This window comes from Pleurodeles waltl, chromosome 10 (genome assembly GCF_031143425.1).
Source record: "Pleurodeles waltl isolate 20211129_DDA chromosome 10, aPleWal1.hap1.20221129, whole genome shotgun sequence".
Taxonomy (NCBI): Eukaryota; Metazoa; Chordata; class Amphibia; order Caudata; family Salamandridae; genus Pleurodeles; species Pleurodeles waltl.
This window is the reverse complement of record NC_090449.1, coordinates 773485767-773508697: the sequence shown is the minus strand read 5'-3', so window position 1 is coordinate 773508697 and position 22931 is coordinate 773485767. Positions and strand designations below refer to the sequence as shown.

General features: G+C 45.2%; 1 long non-coding RNA gene across 1 annotated transcript in view; it reads right to left on the bottom strand.

The window, feature by feature from the left end:
* Positions 1 to 22291, bottom strand: part of LOC138260815 (uncharacterized) — a 169812-nt gene extending 147521 nt beyond the window's left edge. Inside the window, exon 1 of the long non-coding RNA XR_011199008.1 lies at positions 22159 to 22291. This is a non-coding gene — a long non-coding RNA (uncharacterized lncRNA). The remainder of the gene's footprint in view (positions 1 to 22158) is intronic.
* Positions 22292 to 22931: the final 640 nt, after the last annotated feature.

Sequence of the window (22931 nt, the reverse complement as noted above, 5' to 3'; positions counted from 1 at the left end):
GGCTTGGCAGGGCCAAATAAGACTCAGGAATGGGGCCACATGGCTCCCTCCCTTTTTTAATGGAATTTGGCCCCAGGGATGGAGTCCCCAGGGACTATTTAGGCTGGGGAGAGGGGCTGCACACTCCCTCCACTTAATATATATGTTTGTGTTCCTGGGGATTGGGTTCCCTGGCCCTGAAGGCCAACCCTACTCTAAAGGCTCTGAGTGGTGTGGGTTTGGCAGCCTGTTAGGGAGTTCTCTGCTTTAGGTGGGCTGGCCTATGGCCAGGCCCTATGGCCAACCTCTTGCTGTGCATGACACCTTCGTTGACATCATTGATAATATCACTAAAACATTTGCAACTAAATTATTGCTGAGAGAAGCCTGCATGGATGGGATGTGAGTTATAGTTACCTTAGGGCACGAGTTATAGTTACTTGAGATAACTATAACTGGTGAATTTCTGTGTTTTTTTTTGTTTCAAATGTTACATTGTCACTGAACATTTCAGCTAACTATAACATCACTGTAACCTTTGTTTTTTCAGTGACTATATGTGTGTGTGGGCGTGTGTGTGGGTGTATATATATATATATATATATATATATATATATATATATATATATATATATATATATATATAGCTATATACACAGACATACATACACAAATACACAAAAAAACGTAAAAATGGAAATAATTCAATAACAAAATATATGAATTACCTTAGGCAATAAATTAAATAATAAAAATAGAAAACTGAACACAAATCATTTATTAAAAATACAATAAAAAAATAAATGCAAAAATAAAAACAAATATTATTAAAACAATTTTTTTTAAAAATGATACCAGAAAATGTATTTAACTAGTATTATGGAAACTACTGAATATTAAATACACTAAGTCCACTCCTGTTTATGCAAAAGGAGGGAAATTTCAGAAAAGCTAGATTTATTTTTCCAGCTCCAGCAACCGCAATAGTAGGGAAAGTGTTGGACTTTGGTGGGTTTAGATTTACCATTCCTACTCCAGTGTAAGCAATAGTAGAAAATTGTTGGCCTGCGTGGGTTTGAATTTACTATTTCAACTCCAGTTAAACAACATTAGGGAGAGTGCTGGACTTCAAATTGTTTAGATTGACCTTTTCCACTCCAGTCTAAGGAACAGCATGAAATATTTTTAACCGAAATAGTATTACATACATAAATACAAATCCTATTAAATTAGTAAAATATTTTTGAACATTTACTACAAAACACTATTAACCCCATAGGAGCATGCGTTGGCCACTGGCCGACACACGCACACCCTCTCTTGTGTGGGTCACAACCAGTGACCGACGACAGGGAGGGATTTTTTTAATTCAAAACTCCCTCTGGAGACACGAAAGAGCTTCTGTGTCTCCCTCCACCCCCTCACCTGCCCCTCTGTGACGTCAGCACACCGTAGTGTGAGCAGATGTCACAATTTGTTTTCCCCATCGGAGCAGGAAGCAGCAGGTAAAGCTGCTTTCTGCTTCGGTGGGGACAACAGGCCCGAAAAGGCCTCCCCAGCCTTCAGGAAGGCCTCGTTTGAAAGGGGAGATTCTCCCCTTTCAAACGAGGATTTCCTGAAATGGTTTCCTGGCCATGGATCGAGAGCGCGCTGTGATCAAAGACTGGGAAACCCTACTAGACACCAGGGATTACACTTGGGGCAACTCCTTCCCTCTTCTGCGAATGGGCCATCCCACGCACGTGGGACATATTTTTAAAAAACAAATGTTTGTTTACCCCAGGTGGTGCAATTGCGTCCCCCCCCCCCTCTGGGGTTAAAAATAAAAAATTGAAAAAACTGAAATGAAACTGACACTAGTTCTCCTGTGAGCAGGGCTGACCCTCTGTGGGGCAATTGTTTTTTTAATAGATTTATGGTTCCCTGGGGGCCACAATCGCCACACCTCCAGGGAAACAATACAGCTGTTAAAAAATATTTATATATATATCTATGGCTATATCTATCTATATATATATATATATATCTATGCATATATAGATATATCTATATTTGTCTATATATAGATATATATATCTAGATAGATACATATATATCTATATATAAATAAATATATATATATATATATATATATATATATATATATATATATATATATATATATATATACATTTCAAAAAGTATTCACTGCACTCCACGAGGTATCAATAGTGCAAATGTAATCCAAATAACAACCACCAACGCATTTCAACTCCCTCAGGAGTCTTGTTCACAAGACTCCTGAGGGAGTTGAAACACGTTGGTGGTTGTTATTTGGATTACATTTGCACTATTGATACCTCGTGGAGTGCAGTGAATACTTTTTGAAATTTATATTTTTACGAGACTGGTCCTCTCCGTCACTGGCACCGACAGTGGAGTGCCCCGCCCAACAATTTTTAGACCATATTTGCTTGAGGATATATATATATATATATATATATATATATATATATATATATATATAAATCTCAAACATTTTCTTGTAACCACAAAGAAGGTCAGGACACTTCCAGACAATTGTACAAAAATTTACTGTCACACAGAGTCTTCCTCGCAACGCGTTTCAGCCGTAGCCTTGTCGGTGAACAAGGCTACAGCTGAAACGCGTTGGGAGGAAGACTCTGTGTGACAGTAAATTTTTGTTCAATTGACTGGAAGTGTCCTGACCTTCTTTGTGGTTACTAGAAAATGTTTGATATATTTCATGGAAATTCACGAATACATGGTAGGCCCGCCCAATCTTGAGCCTCAGTATTTCGGGATCTTTTTGGCAATATATATATATATATACATATATATATATATATATATTGCAAACTAAACAATTATAAATCCGTAGTACTCCAAGAGAGTTAATCCTTTTATTATTGTAATCCAGCACTAATTCCACCACCAACGCGTTTCAACCAACAGGTCTTGCTCACAGTATGAGAGTGCATTTTCTATGTCTTATTTTTATACTATTTACAGGTACCACCCTGACAATGCATTATGGGAAATGTAGTACACCAACATTAAAACTACTATAAATCTTTTAAAAAAATACTCTACATGGAATCCAAATTAACAGTTCTTTTAAAACGGGGATAAGGAGTCTAATTCAAGAAAATGTTGTCCTTACTTCTTGTCTCTCTACCTCATATTTCTCAATTCATTAGTACACATTGTATTCTTATATATCTCATGTGTCCAAATAATTACAAAAAATATATCTTCATGTTTACTTTCTTCTCAATTAAATCATATTATACTTATATTCATCTTATTACTAAATATATTTATAAACATTATTTAACTGGATTTTTTTATTTATTTCTTTCATCACTTTTCAATATTCTGTGATATTCTGTGTATTAGAATTCTTTATATATATTTCCCATATTCTTTTGCAATATTTTTCAAACTCTACTTATGGTGTTTATAAATGGCTATAAAGTTCTTCATCCCCATTAAGACCTCTCGGGGTCTTAGTCTGCAATTTAATAATCAATCGTGATTCTAAAATTCTAAGTTTCAATTCACGGTCTCCACCTCTTTCATTTTTATCAATACTGGCAATACCAAAAAAGCTCATGTTCATCCAATCTTTTCCTTCATGTGTGGATAAATGTTTTGACATGGCATAATTCGAGTCTTTGTTTTGTACAGCCCTAACATGCTCTAATATTCGTTTTTTCAGAGGACATATTGTGCTACCAACATACCGTAGTCCACAAAAACATTCTATTATATATACTACGGAGGTAGTATTACATGTGATCCTCTTGTTAATCAATATTTTATTTCCTCTGAAATCTTTATATTCTTTTGTATTGATACCTATCTGACATGCTTTACATTTTCCACAACATGTGAATCCATTTCCTTGAGCCTCTAGCCAGTTCAATGGTCTATTAGTTTGAAAGTGACTCTTTACCAAAAGACCTTGTAGTGATGGAACCTTTTTGTATGTGATAGTTGGTCTTGCTTCCAGTAATCCCACATCTGGATCTTTCTTTATAATATCCCAATACTTGTTTAGGATATTTAAAATTAAATGATTTTCTTTACTGAATGTCATCACCTTTCTTAAATTTGAGTCTGTGCTTATGTTGTACGTATATATAGATATAGATATATATTAGGTGATCACTTTTGTTAATGTGTGAGTGGGTTTCCCTGGGGGCTGCGATCGGCCCCCAGAGAAGCCACATATAAAAGTGAACTCTTTAAATAAATAAATATATATATATATATATATATATATACATATATTGATTCGCTACCAGTTCTCTTGCAACACGCGTCTTCAAAGCGATGCACATACTCCAACTGACGTGTTTCAACCGTAGCTTTTAGGCAGCAATAAAAAAAATCAAGCTAACTTTTGTGATGATGTTTCTGCTAGAGAAGGATCAGACTTTTGTCTAGTGGCAGTTTTGATCTCATAAAGTAGCGCAGAAGGTTTATATGCCTGTTGCAAAGATCAAATCCGTATTTTACGTGAATATCTGAGTGGATTAGTAAGGCCACTCATTACCTGCGCTATAATACAAATGAAATGTATGTGTGGGAGGGGCTATGGAGAGATAAAGGGCAATTTTGATGGTTGGTAGTGAGGGAATCTGAAGAGGAGGTAATGGGAGTGGGGGCACCAATAATGATAGTCGGAAGGGGCACCACAGGCGCCAAATACTAAGATGATGGGTATGTGACAAAGTGAAGTAATAGTGTGTCTTTTTTGTTTTTTTGAGTGTCTTGAGAGAACGTGCTGATTGAGGGAAAAAGCAAAGGTAAGGTGACTAACCTTTACTGTTGCACACATCACACACACACACACCAGCAATTTTGAGACAGTCTATGTAGGCTAGTGTTTTAAAGGGGCAGTTTAGCCAGTAGCAGAGATGGCGTCTCGTTGGAGGGCTGCTGCTCAAGCCCTAACTAGGGTTATGGAGGACAGCTCTGACGTAGGATCAGAGACTGAAACAGCAGATACCGAGACAGCATCTGAGGGATAGGACAATGGAGCAGACTCTGAGAGTGGTTTTTCAGTCATTGGAGTCCCATCCGACAACTCCTCTTCCAGTGATTCTGAGGGAGGTGATGAGGACAGTCTGTGCAGTGGGACAATAGTGGGTCAGCCCAACCCAGACAGCAGGTGCATGCGGCGGCAAGCACAGAGAGAGTGCTCTCTTGGGAGCTTCCAAATTTAGTTCAGCTCCAAATTCCAACGCCCAATTCGTATTGTGGAGACATCAAAATTATCTATCACGAAACAACCTGGTTTTGTAAGGCAGGCACCTGCGTTTTTGGTCCTGGGCTCGGCAGCCACATAGGGAATCCTACCAAACCAAGACATTTCTGGAAACTAGACACCCGGGGGAGTCCACGGAGGTGTGGGCTGTGTGGATTCCCCAGAGTTTTCTTTCCCAGAATACCCTGCAAAGGTGAAATGTTGAATACAAACTCTATTTTTTCTTGCATTTCTGTCACATAAACAATAGGAATATGCTGGGTTGCACAAAATTCCTACTAACCAGTGTTTCCCCACCTGTCCTGATAAAAATGCTCCCCCACTTGAGAGCCTGTACCTTGTGCCTGCGTCAGGAATAGATCACCCCAGGGTCAACAGTTCAGTTGCTCTCATCTAAGGACTATCATTGACCGTTGTGTGATCCATTCCAGTCACGGGCACTAGGCCTACCCACACAAATGAGGTACCACTGGGTGGAATGAAGTTTGTGGCTACCCTCAGATTCCAGAACTTTACAGTACCGAAATGTGAGGAAAACGTGTTTTTATAGCCCACTTTTGAGGTTTGCAAAGGATTTTGGGTGACAGAACCCAGTGAGAGCCCCACAAGTTACCCCATTCTGGATTTCCCTAGGTGTCTAATTTCCATAAATATATAGGCTTGGTAGGTTTCCATAGCTGCCGACTGAGCTAGAGGCCAAAATCCACAGCTAGGCATCTGTTTTCATTAGAAAAATGTGATGTGCCCATGTTGTGTTTTGGGGCAATTCCTGTACTGGGCACTAAGCCTACCACACAAGTGAGGTACCATTTTTATTGGGAGACTTGAGGGAATGCTGGGTGGAAGGAACTTTGTGGCTCCGCTCAGATTCCAGAGCTTTACAGTACCGAAATGTGAGGAAAATGTGTTTTTATAGCCCAATTTTGAGGTTTGCAAAGGATTCTGAGTAACAGAACCGAGTGAGAGCCCCACAAGTTACACCATTCTGGATTCCCCTAGGTGTCTACTTTCCATAAATGTATAGGTTTGGTAGGTTTCTCTAGGTGCCGGCTGAGCTAGAGTCCAAAATCCATGGCTTCGCACTTTGCAAAAAATGTGTCAATTTCCATTAGAAAAATGTTATGTGTCCATGTTGTGTTTTGGGGCATTCCTTGTCGCGGGCACTAGGCCTACCCACACAAGTGGGGTACAATTTTGTATCGGGAGATTTAGAGGAATGCTGGGGGGAAGGGAGTTTGTGGCTTCCCTCAGATTCCAGAAGTTTTGCAGCACTAAAATGTGAGTAAATAATGTTTTTTAGCACAATTTTGAGGTTTGCAAAGGATTGTGGGTGACAGAACCCAGTGAGAGCCGCACAAGTCACCCCATCCTAGATTCCCCTAGTGGTCTACTTTCCATACATGTATAGGTTTAGTAGGATTCCCTAGGTGCTGGCTGAGCTACATCCCAAAATCCACAGCTAGGCACTTTGCAAAAAACACATCATTTTTGAATGTCAAAATCTGATGTGTCCATGTTGCATTTTGGGGCATTTTCTGTCACGGGCACTAGGCCTGCCTAACAAGTGAGATACCAGTTTTATTGGGAGACTTGAGGGAATGCTGGGTGCAAGGAAGTTTGTGGCTTCCCTCAGATTCCACAAGTTTGCAGCACTGAAATATGAGGAAAGAGTGTTTTTTCAGGCCAATTTTGAGGTTTGCAAAGGATTCTGGGTGACAGAACCCAGTGAGAGCCCCACAAGTCACCCCATCCTGAATCCCCCCAGTTGTCTACTTTCCATAAATGTATAGGTTTGGGGGGGTTTCCCTAGGTGCCGGCTGAGCTCCAGCCCAAAATCCACAGCTAGGCACTTTGCAAATAAACACATCATCTTTCAATGGAACAATGGGAAGTGTCCATGTTGCATTTTGGGGCGTTTCCTGTCGCGGGCACTAGGCCTACCCACACAAGTGAGGTACCATTTTTATCAGGAGACTTAGGGGAACACAAAACAGAAGAACAAGTGTTATTGCCAGTTATCTTTCTCTACAGTTTTGTCTTCCAAATGTAAGGCAGTTTGTAAGAAAGAAGTCATTTTGAGAAATGCTCTGTAATTCACATGCTAGTATGGGGACCCCCGAATTCAGAGATGTGCAAATAACCAATGTTTCTAAACTCCTTATCTTGTGCCCATTTCATAAATACATAGGTTTCCTTGATACCTATTTTTCACTCTTTATATTTTACCAAATGATTTGCTGTATACCCGGTATACTATAAAAACCCATAGCAAGGTGCAGCTCATTTATTGGCTCTGAGTAGCTTGGGTTCTTGATGAAGCTACAAGACATATATATCCCCGCAGCCAGGAGGGTCCAGCAAACATAACAGTATATTGCTTTCAAAGATCTATTATAGCTGGAAAAAGTTAAAGAAGAAAACATGGTCAGAAAGGGCTGTTTCTTGCAACTCAATGTCAATATTTCTTTATTTCAACTGTTACGTTCTGTAGGAAAATCTTGAAGTATCTACACAAATGACCCCTTTCTGAATTCTGAATTTTGTCTATTTTTCAGAAATGTTTAGCTGCCCGGGATCCACCATTGGTTTCATACCTATTTATGTCACTAACTGGAAGAAGGCTGAAAGCACAAAAAATAGTAGAAATGTGGCCTGGGGGAGAGCCTGTCCCCTGGAGGAGTGGGTAGAGTATGCACAAGTAGTATGCCTGAAGGTAAACTAGTGGTCCCTGAGGGTGGGGTCATCACTTTCATCAGATTACATTCAACAGGGTTCCTGTCACTACTTCAAGGAATACCAGTGCCAGCAAGACCATGGCTGTGGCAAACTGGCTTCCTTGGAGCAGTATTTGCCAGGACAAGTAGGTATGGTAACCCAAACCCATTGGCAGAACTTTTTCTGCCCTAAGGCCCTGGTATCCCTGGAATGGAGGACTTGTGGCCCACAGGAGGGTCACTGACAGCCACAAAATGGCCATTGACTGGATCCTTGGCAATGAGCTCCCACCGGAGAGAAAAAAGCTGGGTAGGGCAGTCATCCAGGGTGCCCCAAGAACACAGATTTCTGGAGGTGCTGCTCCCAAACAGACAGTACCACAGCCCAAATGGATAAGAAAGGGTAGGAGGGTGGAGGCCATCCACAGAGGGAGGACCTGTAGGTCAGGGATTAAGTTCTCTGGGAGAGGAGCACCCCAAGAATGACCTAGATAAGGCTCCGTCTGACCTGGAAGTGCTGCTTACACTGTCACAGAGACAGAGGACAGTAGACCTACCCCAGGGAGACCCCTACAATGCACAGAGTGTGTCCCCTTAAGGATGGTGGTGGTCCCCCCAGATGTCTTGGACTGCGAGAAGAAGCATGTTGTCCATGTCTACCTCCTAAGCAGAGAAATCCCTCAAGTGTTGATTAGTCTACCCTGGCTTTTGGTTCGTGGAGGGGACTCTGTTGGAAATTTTCCCTTTCCGCATGGTTGTCCCAATTTTTTGCCTTTTTGTAGAACCCCATTTTTATTGGCTACAGAAAGCTGTGCACTTTCTCCCTACTTTATGTTACATGCAGTTCATAAAGTACAATCATGCTAATACAGAAAAGTGAGCTATGAGCTGGCACTAAAACACTTCATACAAACTGCATTACAAAAGCTTTCAACCTTATGTTTTTCCCGTCTTTTATTATCCTACAATTGCTAAAAAGGATTTGTTTAGGTACAAATAAATTGTATTTTAGTAAAGCCAATGTCAGTCTGTGTGTGATATATAAAATCCTGAGTTTGTGCTTCTCCAGTCCAAGCACTCTACAAATATTCTGCCTACCTCTATACATGACACAAGACACCTACACCTTGAATGATTCACTTTCTCTATATAATGACAGTGTGGGGTAAACTGCTTTAACATCCTCCAATGTTTTGAGTAGTCCTATAAAACAAATTAAATTAATGTGAGAAAGTAGTAGAGAGGCTATGGAGAAATAAGGGGCACCTTTGGAGGGGGGCAGTGAGGAAATCTGTGGAAAATGGCACTGTTAGACCTGGCATCCTTGGTGTGGGTTCCCCTAATGTCTTGCCCTCTGACCTCTTGTTTGCTCACTTTTAGGATTCTGGGCACTTTACCACTGCTGACCAGTGCTAAAGCACAGGTGCGCAGTACTGTAAAACATGGTATCATTGGCTTCCCCACAACTGCATATCTAATTTACTTGTACGTCCCTAGTAAAGTGCGTTATATGTGCCCAGGGCCTGTAAATGTAATGCTACTAATGGGCCTGCAGCACTGATTGTGCCACCCACTACTGTAGCCTTTCAAACATGTTTCAGGCCTGCCACTGCAGGGCATGTGTGTGCAGTTTTAAACTGCCATTTGACCCGGCAAGTGCACCCATTTGCCAGGCCCAAACCTTCCTTTTTATTACATGTACGTCACCTCTAAGGTAGGCCCTAGTTAGCCGAAAGGACAGGGAACAGTGCATTTAAAAAGTTGGACCTTCACTTTCAAGTTTAACATGTCCAGATAGTGACAAACTCTTAAATTAGTATTTCACTATCGCAATGTCTAGCTCTCCCGTAGGCTAGCATTGGGATTACCTTAAAACATCCTTTAAGTGTCATTTCCCACTGGGAAAAGATTGAAATATGGGGTTTGGTGGATTTAAAATCACAATTTATGGTGAAGTCAGATTATAAATTGCAAATCTGAACATGCCACCTTTAGGAAGTTGGCATTTTCTTACTTCAACCATTCTGTGCCTCTGCCTGTCATTAAATACACGTCTAGGATTGTTGACAGCTGAGCGTTGTGCATTCCCTCTAGACAGTCACATAAAGGGAGCTTGGGTCTTGACATTTGCATCCTGATAGTCATCACCAGTCTGATGGGCCTTCCTGGGATAGATGGATGGGAGGAGTTGACACTTACTTCTGAATAGGGCTGTGCCTCTCCTCTCACAATGGGCTGCATTTACCCCTGTAGAGTGTCTGGAGTCGGGAAGGAAAGGGTAAGGACCTTGTGATTTTCAAATGCCTCCTTTTAAGTCTCCCCTACTTCAAAGGCACATTTGGGCATAAGTAGTGAACCCCAAACCACAGCAAATAAGAAACTACTGGAACCAAGGACACTGCCAGGAAGAAGGACTGCTGTTCTGCCAGGAGGAATTGCCACTTTGTTACTTGCTTTGCTGTGTTGGCCTGCTGCCTGCTGCCTTTGCCTGCAGTGAGAAGGACTGGACTCTCTACATCCTTGAACCCAAGAACATCCAAGGGCTTGCCCTCTGTTTTTCTATGGTCTCAGAGACATCAATGACTGCTTGCAACTCTCCTGGTGCTGCCATCTGTGAATCCTACCCTTGCCTGAGGTGCCCCCTCAGTCCTGGGCCTCAGAAGTGGGTTCTCCAGCTAAAGTCTACAAAAAGGAAGGCATCGCCCCGAGTGTGGCAGAAAAGTTGGCGCATCGCATACCCGACAGCGATGCAGCAGCTGCTTGACGACGGATTCACAGTCTGTTCCGCCCGACAACGACGCTCTGCATGGCCCAACAACAACGCATCGCCTCACTTCCATGGAGCCTGAGGACACTCCCGAGTGCAGTGAAAATACTGACGCATCGTATCCTCGCAGTCAATGCATTGCTCCATCAAAGGTACTGCTCAGAGGACCATGCACGGGTTCTGTAGCCAGTCTGCCCTCCATTGAAGCCAACCTGGATTTTGGATTTGCACTGGTCCTTTGAGAAATCTTTTGACCACTAGTGACTTCTAAGCACTGTTTTCATAGTTAACTTTTAAAAATTAATATCTCGACTTCTGCCTATTGGATTTTGTTGTTTTGGTCTTGTTTTAATCAGATAAATATTATCTATTTTTCTAATCTGGTGTTCAGTCTTTTGTGGTGTCTTTCTCTGTGTTACTGTAATTACACAAATACTTACAGATTGCCTCTTAGGTTAAGCCTGAATGCTCTGTGTCAAGCTACCGGAGGGTGAGCACAGGTTGATTTAGGGTGTGTATCTGACTCACCCTAACTAGGATTGTGGTCCCAACTTGGACAGGGTGCATACCTCTGCCAACTAGTGACCCAATTTCTAGCAGAAGTTATTGGGGGGAGCATTAACAAAGACTGTTGTACCTAAAACTAGCCCTGGGTGGTATTATATAAATGGCATAAAAGAACAAGTTACTTACCTTTGGTAACACCTTGTCTGGTAGAGACTCTATCTAGCTGCAGATTCCTTAGCTTAGAATTATCCCCAGGCACCAGATTGGATCTGGATTTTTTTTCGTAAGCAGTACCCCTGCACACCAGTAGGTGGCGATGTTCGACTCCGGGTGGAGTCGTCCGCACTGGAAGTGGCAAGCATGGTGCCTATATAGACGCCACCCAGCAAGCTGATGTCAGTTTCTTTTTGTGACTTTTCACGCCAGGAGCGTGGAGTCACAAAGAACACTGACCACTGGTGTGTGGAACTAGGGATCTGAACAGGAATAGCCCTGTACCTACAAATCTGTTCACAGAGTGGGGAGAGTGGGGGGTGGGTGGGAAAGGAATATGTGGCTAGACAGAGCATCTACCAAATAAGGCAAGTAACGTGTTCATCTGAAAGAGACTTTTAGCCTTCGATTCCCTATCTTAGAATTGATACCCAAGCAATGCCTCCCCGGAGGAGGCTCTGCAAACACCACTTAGACCAGAAAGCCCTGCAGGACTGCATACAAAGTGCCCATCGCAACGGATCTGACTGTCCATGCAGTAGTGCTTGGTGAACATGTGCAGCGAGGCCTATGTTGCTGCTTGGCAGATGTCCAGAACCAGAACTTTGTGTGCTAAAGCAGTGGTTGCAGCCTTTGCTCTGGTGGAATTAGCATACAAATCTCTGGTGTTGCTTCTTGGCCAATGTGTAGCGGATCTTAACGCAGAGTATAACCTATCAGCAGATGGTTGGTTTATGCATGGCCTTTCCTTTCTTGGCTCCAACATATCCCACAAAGAATGGTTTTGTGCTGTTAAGGAAGAAAGGCAAAGCCCTTTCTGGGGCCAGCCAGTGGAGTCTCTCCTCTTCCTTAGAAGGTTTGACGCGGAGCATAAAAGGTAGGCAAAGTGATGGACTAGCCTACATGGAATGGGGTGACTACCTTCGGCTAGAAGGATGCTTGAGTTCAAATTACCAGTTTGTCTGGGAAGAAAGAGAAATATGAAGGCTGAGATGACAGCGCCAGTAGTTCACTAACCCCCCGGGCATATGTAATTGCCACCAGAAAGACCATCTTGATGGTGAGGAGCCTAAAAGGGCAGGTATGAAGCGGCTCAAAGGGAGCCCCCATTTGAAAGGTAAGATTCAAGTTAAGGTCCCATTGAGTTATAATGAAGGGAGCTAGATGAAACATGTGCTGCATACCCTTAAGGAGCCTACTTAAAATAGGGGACTTGAAGGAAAGCTGAAATGGCAGTCGAAGGAAGGCAGACATGGCAGATAAATAACCCTTCAACGTGCCCAATTAAGGGCCCTACTGAGCAAGGATACGACAAAACATAAGAATTTGGGAAAGGGGTGCAGATAAATGGTCAGCCTGTTTGGCTGTATACCATCCCACAAACTTGCTGCACCGAATAGCGTATACCGTCTTTGTGGAGGGATGCCAGGCAACCAAAACAACATTACAGACTTCAAGCAGAAGGTTGAAAGCTATCAACTGTAGCAGCTCAATCTCCACACATGAAGGAGGAGTGTTCAAAGGTTTGGGTGGAAAACCCCACCCTGCTGCTGTGACAGAAGATACTCCAAAAGAGGCAGCCCAATGGGAGGACTGACGGACACACACAACAGCTCGGGATAACAGACTCTCCAAGCCCATTCCGGAGCCACAAGGATGACTCGGGCCTAGTCATTCCTGATCTTCTATGGGCAGTGAGGCGTACAGGAGGCAGAAGCTCCATTCAAGGCGAAAAGTGTCTCCAAGGGAAAGCTGCCTTGGAAACTCCAGTGCGCAGGACTGCTGACATTGCACTTTATCTGAGGTGGTGTACAGATCTAACCATTGCACGTCCCAATGCTGAAAGAGACCAGGCACCACCTCTGGCTGGAGATGGTATTTGTGATCTGCTAGGCATCTTCGGCTGAGTTTGTCCTCTTTGGCGTTCATGGAGCCTGCCAGGTACTGAATCCCCAGAGAAATGCCCTGCCGTTCCAGCCATATCCAGGAGTGCAGGGCCATTTGACAGAGGGTCCATGGCCACAACCCACCCTGTTTGTTTCAATGCAAAATGGCGGTGGTGTTGTCTATGAACAACTGCACTAGCTTTCCCTGGATGGAGGGTAGAAAGGCTTTCAGTGCCAATCGAATCACACAGAGCTCCAACAGGTTGATCTAGAGTCTGGATTCCACTGGTGACAGAGTCCTCTGATCTCCACTTCTCCCCGAGGGCCACCTCATCCCAAGAGTGACGCATCTGTCACTACTGTCAGATCAGGATGGGGAAGGGAGAGAAATCTGCTGCTGACCCAATCGCGGGTGGTCCACCACCACTGCAGATCTTTTGCCATGCCGTCTTAGATTTGGACCATGTTGGAGAGATTCCCCTGATGATGCAGCCACTGGAAAGTCAGCTCCCACTGCAGAGCCCACACATGCCAACAGGCATGCATCACTAGCAGGATACAGGAGGCCATGAGGCCGAGCAGGCTCAGAGTCAGTCTCACCGAAACCAAGGATAGAGGCTGAAATATCTGTATTATAGCCTGAATATCCTGAACTCGCAGTTCAGGAGAATAGGTCTGAAACTGCACTGTGTCCAGGACATCGATGAAAGTGAGCATCTGACAATGAATGTAGGATGTCTGCCATTGTCTGGAGGTAGAAGGCGACCACTTGAGCCGAGCTCACCTTCAACAGCCAGTCATTGAGATAGGGGAAGTCTGGCACCCCTGACCTCCACAGATGAGCTGCGACCACTGCCATCACCTTGGTAAATACCCTAAGGGCACTGGTAAGACTGAAGGGGAGCACTGCAAACTGAAAGTGCTTGTGGTCTACTGTGAACCCCAAGTAACATCTGTGGGCAGGCAGGACGAGAATGTGGAAGTATGTGTCCTGCAAGTCCACGCTACCATTCAGTCTCCCAGGTCCAAGCAGACAGGACTTGAGAAAGCGTTAGCATTTTGGATTTCTCTCACAAGTGGGTGGCATGGGTGAGGGGTAGTCTCAAAGGGGAGGGAGTAGCCTCTTTAGACAATCTGCAGAACCCAGCTGTAGGATGTTATCGACCTCCAATGATGCAGGTGATGGGGGAACGTCCTCCCACTTGATGCCCATGATGGTCAGAGGACAAACTAAAGAGGCTTGGAGGCTGTAGCTGCCAAGGGGGTGGCGGACTGTCCCAACATCTGGCTACGTGACCCAAGAGGTCTATAAGTACTGTGTCCTCAGTCACACAGTTGCTGGGATGCCAATGGGCCATGGTGGCTGGGCAGGTAGAGATGCGCCTAGAAGCCCTTTCTGTGGCCATGAAAGGAGTAAAAGGTGTACTGGGGCTAGCGAGGGACCATGGATCTGGCCGTAGCCCTGCTGTCCTTAAAGTGCTCCAGTGCTGAGTTAGTCTTGTCTCTGAAAAGAGTGGAACAATTGAAAGGTATGCCCGTGAGCAAGGCCTGGACATGCCCCAAAAAAACAGTGGTTCTCAATCAGGCATCGCGCCTAAGGGCCACCAACGATGAAACTGCTCTGCCTAGTGTAGGAAAGTACCATCTTGCCTGGCATGTTACCCCCATTTTTCACTGTATATATGTTGTTTTAGTTGTATGTGTCACTGGGACCCTGGTAACCCAGGGCCCCAGTGCTCATAAGTGTGCCTGAATGTGTTACCTGTGTAGTGACTAACTGTCTCACTGAGGCTCTGCTAATCAGAACCTCAGTGGTTATGCTCTCTCATTTCTTTCCAAATTGTCACTAACAGGCTAGTGACCATTTTTACCAATTTACATTGGCTTACTGGAACACCCTTATAATTCCCTAGTATATGGTACTGAGGTACCCAGGGTATTGGGGTTCCAGGAGATCCCTATGGGCTGCAGCATTTCTTTTGCCACCCATAGGGAGCTCTGACAAATCTTACACAGGCCTGCCACTGCAGCCTGAGTGAAATAATGTCCACGTTATTTCACAGCCATTTTACACTGCACTTAAGTAACTTATAAGTCACCTATATGTCTAACCTTTACCTGGTAAAGGTTAGGTGCAAAGTTACTTAGTGTGAGGGCACCCTGGCACTAGCCAAGGTGCCCCCACATTGTTCAGAGCCAATTCCCTGAACTTTGTGAGTGCGGGGACACCATTACACGCGTGCACTACATATAGGTCACTACCTATATGTAGCTTCACAATGGTAACTCCAAATATGGCCATGTAACATGTCTATGATCATGGAATTGCCCCCTCTATGCCATCCTGGCATAGTTGGCACAATCCCATGATCCCAGTGGTCTGTAGCACAGACCCTGGTACTGCCAAACTGCCCTTCCTGGGGTTTCACTGCAGCTGCTGCTGCTGCCAACCCCTCAGACAGGCAGCTGCCCTCCTGGGGTCCAGCCAGGCCTGGCCCAGGATGGCAGAACAAAGAACTTCCTCTGAGAGAGGGTGTGACACCCTCTCCCTTTGGAAAATGGTGTGAAGGCAGGGGAGGAGTAGCCTCCCACAGCCTCTGGAAATGCTTTGTTGGGCACAGATGTGCCCAATTCTGCATAAGCCAGTCTACACCGGTTCAGGGACCCCTTAGCCCCTGCTCTGGCGCGAAACTGGACAAAGGAAAGGGGAGTGACCACTCCCCTGACCTGCACCTCCCCTGGGAGGTGTCCAGAGCTCCTCCAGTGTACTCCAGACCTCTGCCATCTTGGAAACAGAGGTGCTGCTGGCACACTGGACTGCTCTGAGTGGCCAGTGCCACCAGGTGACGTCAGAGACTCCTTGTGATAGGCTCCTTCAGGTGTTGCTAGCCTATCCTCTCTCCTAGGTAGCCAAACCCTCTTTTCTGGCTATTTAGGGTCTCTGTCGAAACTTCAGATAACGAATGCAAGAGCTCATCCGAGTTCCTCTGCATCTCCCTCTTCACCTTCTGATAAGGAATCGACTGCTGACCGCGCTGGAAGCCTGCAAACCTGCAACATAGTAGCAAAGACGACTACTGCAACTCTGTAACGCTGATCCTGCCGCCTTCTCGACTGTTTTCCTGCTTGTGCATGCTGTGGGGGTAGCCTGCCTCCTCTCTGCACCAGAAGCTCCGAAGAAATCTCCCATGGGTCGACGGAATCTTCCCCCTGCAACCGCATGCACCAAACAGCTGCATTACCGGTCCCTTGGGTCTCCTCTCAGCACGACGAGCGAGGTCCCTCGAATCCAGCGACTCTGTCCAAGTGACCCCCACAGTCCAGTGACTCTTCAGCCCAAGTTTGGTGGAGGTAAGTCCTTGCCTCACCTCGCTGTGCTGCATTGCTGGGAACCGCGACTTTGCAGCTACTCCGGCCCCTGTGCACTTCCGGCGGAAATACTTTGTGCACAGCCAAGCCTGGGTCCACGGCACTCTAACCTGCATTGCACGACTTTCTAAGTTGGTCTCCGGCGACGTGGGACTCCTTTGTGCAACTTCGGCGAGCACCGTTTCACACATCCTCGTAGTGCCTGTTTCTGGCACTTCTCCGGGTGCTACCTGCTTCAGTGAGGGTTCTTTGTCTTGCTCGACGTCCCCTCTTTCTTCAGGTCCAATTTGCGACCTCCTGGTCCCTCCTGGGCCCCGGCAGCGTCCAAAAACGCCAAACGCACGATTTGCAACTAGCAAGGCTTGTTGGCGTCCTTCCGGAGGGAAAACACTTCTGCACAACTCTCCAAGGCGAGAGGGATCCGTCCACCAAAGGGGAAGTCTCTAGCCCTTTTCGTTCCTGCAGAAACCTCAGCTTCTTCTGTCCAGTCGAAGCTTCTTTGCACCCACAGCTGGCATTTCCTGGGCATCTGCCCATCTCCGACTTGCTTGTGACTTTTGGACTTGGTCCCCTTGTTCCACAGGTACCCTAGATTGGAAATCCACAGTTGTTGCATTGCTGGTTTGTGTCTTTCCTGCATTATTCCTCTAACACGACTACTTTGTCCTTAGGGGAACTTTAGTGCACTTTGCACTCACTTTTCAGGGTCTTGGGGAGGGTTATTTTTCTAACTCTCACTATTTTCTAATAGTCCCAGCGACCCTCTACAGGGTCACATAGGTTTGGGGTCCATTCGTGGTTCGCATTCCACTTTTGGAGTATATGGTTTGTGTTGCCCCTATCCCTATGTTTCCCCATTGCATCCTATTGTAACTATACATTGTTTGCACTGTTTTCTAAGACTATACTGCATATTTTTGCTATTGTGTATATATATCTTGTGTATATTTCCTATCCTCCCACTGAGGGTACACTCTAAGATACTTTGGCATATTGTCATAAAAATAAAGTACCTTTATTTTTAGTATAACTGTGTATTGTGTTTTCTTATGATATTGTGCATATGACACTAAGTGGTACTGTAGTAGCTTCACACGTCTCCTAGTTCAGCCTAAGCTGCTCTGCTAAGCTACCATTATCTATCAGCCTAAGCTGCTAGACACCCTATACACTAATAAGGGATAACTGGGCCTGGTGCAAGGTGCAAGTACCCCTTGGTACTCACTACAAGCCAGTCCAGCCTCCTACACCTAGTGAGTTGGTTGTATTCAGCCTACAGTGTATGGCGAACTTAGCTGTGTCCCTCCCATCAGCAATAGCTTGGGAGAGTTTGGCTCAGGCCTCCTCTGAGCCTATAGGCAGGACCTGCGCAACACAGTCCCAGACTGAATGGGGGTATTGGTCCAAAAGGCATGTGGAGTACCCCGATCACAGTACCAGCTTGGTGGAAGAAAACATCTTCTTTTCCAAGGTATCCAGCCTCTTTGGTACCCTGTCATGTTGAGTGGTACGGAATGTGCCAGGATTTACTCTAGAAGTGCATGCTTGGACCACCAAGCTCTCTGAGGTAGGGTGCTGGGTGAAGAAGTTAGGGTCCCCTGGGGTGGGGCAATGAGGGCAGGCAATTGTTCTATTCACAGGAGCCCCTGTGCAGGGCTTGGACCAGGCCCTGGGTAAGAAGTCAGTGAGTGCTTTGTTAAACGGGAAGTGGTTTGGATAGGATCACTCCCAACTGAAGCACCTCCGGTGAGATGTTCATCTTGACCACCACAGAGAGCCGCTGCAGATCCAGAACCTCCCCCGCCCTCCTCACCAACATAACAAATGAGGCTTCCTCCTCCGTAGCCAAGGTGGGAGGAGGGACCAAGCCAGTATCTGGGGAGGTGTCCAGACCATTGGCACCTGCCAGATCCTCACACTAAGTGTCCTGGTGACATCTAGGGGCTGGTAATCATCAGAGTGCAGTGGCCCCTCCCAACCATCCACAAGTCCTATCCCATAGGAATTTGGCACAGGCTCCGGCCTGGAAAGGATGCCTCCAGTCGGGGCTGGAGTTGGCCTTGGATGACGTCCATCAGGCTTTATGTCAGAGTCAGGATGAGTATGGGTACAGCACCACCAGTGGGTGTCGGCGGCGCCAGGGATGTTGGCAATTGACCGGGTGCTAGGGAAGGTAGAGGTGGATCGACCAGCATCAGTCTGGACCTGTCCATAGATCCAAGGGTGACGCTGGGGGTGAGCCTGCCAGCGGAAAAACAGTAGGGGCCTCTCCTGGCAGCACAGCAGTCCTTCTTCCTGGCAGAGTGTCCTTGGTTCCAATAGAGATCTGATTTGCTGTGGAATGGGGTCCAGTACTTGTACCCAAATGTGCTTGAAGTGGGGAAGACTTCAAAGGAGGTCTTTGAAAACCACAAGGTCCCTGCCCTTCACTTCCCTGGCGTCAAACACTCCACAGGGGGGTATGCAGCCTTTTGTGTGAGGAGAGGCACAACCCTATTCAGAAGTAAGTGTCAACTCTTCCAACCCATCTGGCCCAGGAAGGCCCATCAGCCTGGTGATGGACCTCCAGGATGCAAATGTCACATGCAACCTCCTGTTGTGTGTGACTGTCTAGAGGGAATGCACAAAGCTCAGCTGTCAACAACCCCATATATGAATTCAGAGACAGGCATAGGCACAGAGTGGTAAAAGTAAGAAAATGCCAACTTTTTAAAGTGGCATTTTCAGACTTACAATTTAAAATCCGACTGCACCATAAGTTGTAATTTTAAATTGGGAGTCCAGAGACACCAAACTGCATATTTCTATCTTTTGTCAATGGGAAATTACACTTAAAGGATGTTTCAAGATAATCCCAATGCTAGCCTATGGGAGAGATAGTCCTTGCAATAGTGAAAAACAAATTTAAGAGTTTTTCACTTTCTGGACCTGAGGGGCCTGAGGGTGCACCAGGAGGGATGGGACGCCCAAATATGAGGTGAATGGCCTCATAAAACTTTCAAAGTTAGGCGGGGGTCACTCCACCTTCAGGAAACTGAGGGAGGCATGGAGATGGCCCTGGCCCAACCATGGAGCCAGACATCAAATGCCGACATTCATGCGTCTCATCAGATGACTTCAATGGACAGGGTGAGGTCGAAGGCCTCTTCGAAATGTCTTTCTTCTCATGCTTGTGAGACATACCTGAACACCTGGGCGACTTCAATTGTGACCTAGAGTGCCTGGAATAGCTCTGCAACCGATCCCAGGACCTTCCTCTCAACCGAGATTGAGACTGTTATGGTATCATGTGTCGAGCAGCAAAGAGCTTGAGGGATCATTCCCTCATTCCCTCAAGGCCTTGAGGTGCATGGTGCGACAATCAAAGCAGGTCTTGGTGTTGCGGTAGCACTCAAGGCACAAAAGGAAGACGAAGTGTGGGACCGTTACTGACATTTGCCAGTAACAAGTGCCACAGGGGTGGAAACCAGCCTTCCTTCCTCATGCACATCCCTGCCACACCAGAAGACAATGTCTCAAAAATCTTCGACAAAAGGTTTGAAAAAATCCCACTCAAAACGTGACTGGGGGTAGCTCTTCTCCAGATCTGCATTGACTGGCACAAAAAGAAATGTACTGATATCAGTGTGCTGGGGTGGCACCTATATAGGCACCATGAACATTGCTTCCGGCGAGGACAACACCAGCAATCCCAGGCAAGCTGAATGATGCCACCTATCGGGGCACAGGAGTACTGTGCATGAAAAAAATCACAGATCCAGTCTGAAGCCTGGGGATAATTCTAACGGAAGGAATCAGAGACTAGAAGTCTCTGTCACATCTAGGATTGTACTGCTTGTACCACATGCATCTCTACAGGGCACAGGGCCTCGCCATCAGCAGTGTTCTGTACCCAGTACATATAAAGCATGATTTCAAGGCAACACACATGTTATATTACTATCATTAGTAGGGCCAGCTTACCAATAAATCATGGCATCATTAATGACTGAACTGATGACATTATTGATGATACAGACTATAGCTGTAAGTGTATAACGGACTATGTGGAGTCAGACCCTGAGCAGGATAAGAAGTTCAGTGTTAATACTTTCTTCAGCACCGAAAACCGCTGGCCCATTCCACAATAATATATATATATATAATAGCAGTAAATGGAAATTATGGCCATAGATGTAGTTTTTTTGCAAGTATAAGCCCATGAATATTTATTGATATTGTAAGGTTATATGTCACAAAATAAAAAAAACACCAAAGCATGAACTATGGGTTTTAATGTAAATTGGTAACATAATTTTAACACCGATATTATTTTAAAATGTGTCCAGTAGAAACATCCACTTTTAACGTTTTTGCTTTGGCTTCAAACTCAAACTCTTTCCTATTGATTAGAACACGATATTACAGCCCAAGAATGCATTCTATCTTGCCGTTTGCATGCGCTTGGCCTTTTTCCTGCCATAGGTCCATCGCCACACGTCCTGTTCACAACCAATTGTTCTGCAACACATCCAGGCACGAGTAGCATTCCAGCTAAAAGAGTTATCCTTCACATTCCCCGTGTGGTAGCATCAATGCATTGTTCTGTAACACTGCACTGATAGCGAGCGACTGGCATTGGATTTCTCGGCTGTGCCTGCGCAGTAAGTAGCTGTCTAAATCGACTGCTCGGAGTGCAATGAAGTCTACAAATGAGTAAGACGTCGTATCCCCCTCTGGACTGGTATCTCTTATATTACGACCACTTATAATTTAATCGGCTGCACTGTACAAAAGAAAATGTATTAAACACAATGCCACGTGTGGCATTTCAAAATGCATTCATAGATTCATTTAGCAAATTGTTCTCATACATAGAGGCCAGTGAGGAGGCCCCGGTCCCGAAAGCAACGAAGGAAAATGAGCCCTGTACCCCTTGTCGGGAAATACAATACAGTCACAGGTGAGGTGCATTGGTCACCTTACGCCTCGCGCCCCGGTGCCACTGTACCTGCTGCAGTAATGATAGCTGCGGCCCTCCATGAAGGCATAACGTTTGAGCCGGTAAAAAATCATAAGAATCAAATAGTTAACTAAACAAACCATTTCTGATCACTGAGACCGTTAGCAGTGTTTTGATGGAGGCAGACGGTAACAGTGTGGGAGTTGGAAAAAGCGTAATCACTGTACTAAGTTCTATTTCACTTTCACATTTTTGTGAAAAATAAAAAATACTATCAATTTCCCCCAAAAGCACCTTCGCCGCTGTTCTAAATAACAGAGAGGGTGTAGACGCGAAGACACTTGTAAGTAAACATAGGAAGTGTAAATGGGACGCACTAAACACGTAATAACAGCTTTGCCCTTTGTTCCATGCTTTAGGGGCGTTGGGGTTGTACAATGAACTGAGATGAGAAAGTCATCAGTGTGCTATGGAAAGTCATTATTTAACGTCAAACATCTGAGTACCTTCTCAATCGTCTTCTGGTCCATTTCGATTTTCTCTTTCATATGTCTCACGTCCATTTCTGAAAGGAGAACAAAAGAAAGGCAGAGCATGAAATGGCGAGCCTCCCCTCGTGCATTCATGTGGGGCGCTCGGGTCAGCCGGCAGAGCGCGGCGGAATGCGCAGAGGACGAGAGTCCGGGCGGGGCCGCGACCTTCACGGCCGCCCTTGGCATTCAAGGCCCCCACCCCGCTGTTCAGCCGGCTGGTCAGGTCCAGACGGAGACGTAAGTTCAACATTCAAGTGTGGTATAGAGTGACCACGGCTTTTCAACAATGCCATCGCTGCCCATTCTCACTGTTAGTCACAGCCAATACAAAGTGCTTTAGCAGGTGGTTCTTTATTGCTAGAAAACATATTGTATTCGTCGAGGAGGCTCGCCAATGAATCAAATGACACCCAGTCAGAGGGACTATCAGTCGAGGTGGGGTTAATTATTTCCATATTTAAGAACCACGGGCTTTAGCACTTTGTAGCACAGAATAACACACCATGGGCCATATGTACTAACACATTTTCCCATAGACACAGAATGGGCAAAACCCTTTGATATATCTGGCCCCATATCTTGTGTTTCGGATAACATAACCCTAGCGCAGTTTCTAAAGCACACTAAAATGTGGTGTGGTTTTATAGCTGTTGTGACAGAAACATGTAGCAAAATTAAAGGAACCAATACATACATTGGAAATCCCATGAAAGAAATACACGGGTACTTCATCTCGAAGTGCAGTT